Source organism: Haliaeetus leucocephalus, unplaced genomic scaffold, assembly GCF_000737465.1.
Source record: "Haliaeetus leucocephalus isolate CR32 unplaced genomic scaffold, Haliaeetus_leucocephalus-4.0 Scaffold139, whole genome shotgun sequence".
NCBI classification, from domain to species: Eukaryota; Metazoa; Chordata; class Aves; order Accipitriformes; family Accipitridae; genus Haliaeetus; species Haliaeetus leucocephalus.
Genome location: NW_010972575.1, coordinates 342169 through 342745, shown reverse-complemented (window position 1 = coordinate 342745; position 577 = coordinate 342169). Strand labels below are relative to the sequence as shown.

The 577-nt window shown below is 59.8% G+C and overlaps 1 protein-coding gene across 1 annotated transcript in view; it reads left to right on the top strand.

Moving 5' to 3' along the window:
- ERMP1 (endoplasmic reticulum metallopeptidase 1) overlaps window positions 1-577 on the top strand; it is a 19898-nt gene that overhangs the window by 170 nt on the left and 19151 nt on the right. The window lies entirely within an intron of this gene.

The window sequence follows — 577 nt, the reverse complement described above, 5'->3', positions numbered from 1 at the left end:
CCTCGCCCCCCCCCCCCCCCCCGCCAAGAGAAGCAAGTGGAGCACCACAGAGGTGTCAGTCCATGTCGCACCTCAGGACCCCATCCTCAAGGGTGCTCTCCTTGGCATGACTTCAGTGGAAGTTGCTATTGCCCAGCACCTCCACGAGTTACTGCACTTCACCCTCAGCTACCCGAGCTCCAGTCTCGGCACGGCCACACCTATGAAATGCCACAAATGTAACACCGGGGGTGGGGGGGAACCCCAGCAACCCCGAGCACCGCCAGTGCCATGACTTTGTGTCTGCGAGGCTTCACCACCCCTTGCCCCAGGTCTGGTGGTTTCTGGCACTCTTTACTGCTCCCCCACGGACACCGCCGTCACTTCTGCACACTTTCCTTCGTGTTTTAGTGTTGGGAAAGAGAAAAAAAAAAAAAGAAGAAGAAGAAATGCCGTGAAAAGACGAAGAGTTCTACATTTTTGTGAGGCGACACTGCGCGCAAAGCACGGGGCGACCCTGGGTCAAGCGCAGGGTGAGGCCGCCGCTCGCCCGGGCGCCGTGGCGGTACAGAGGGCTCCACCGCTACCGGGCCGGTAG